Source organism: Hippocampus comes, unplaced genomic scaffold (genome assembly GCF_001891065.2).
Source record: "Hippocampus comes isolate QL1 unplaced genomic scaffold, H_comes_QL1_v1.1 scaffold444, whole genome shotgun sequence".
NCBI lineage: Eukaryota > Metazoa > Chordata > Actinopteri > Syngnathiformes > Syngnathidae > Hippocampus > Hippocampus comes.
The window spans coordinates 126,161-126,522 of NW_017805078.1; positions in this window are offsets into that span (position 1 = coordinate 126,161).

Below are 362 nucleotides of genomic sequence, written 5' to 3' on the forward strand. Positions count from 1 at the left end.
TTTTGGAATAATCCTGGCAATAACAACAAACCGGCGTTGTTGTAGTCTCAGTTAATAAGCCTACAGCCTTTACAAGACAATTAATTTGCCATGTTTTATTCATAACATAAAGCGCCGCACAATTTCCCGCGGCGGACACATGAACACATGCGCCGTTCAGCCAGCCGGGCTCGCTGGAAAATCCGCTCGGATCGGCGGGCGCCCGAGTCGATGCGAAACATGGATGAAAGCGATCGGCGCGGGGCTGAAAATCACACGCCGCCGTCCCTCCCGTCGGTAGCATGCGGGCACAGGATCTCGGGTTGGGACAGTAGATCGGAAGCCAGGCTGCCCCCCCCCCCCCCGCGGGGACAGGGGGGGCA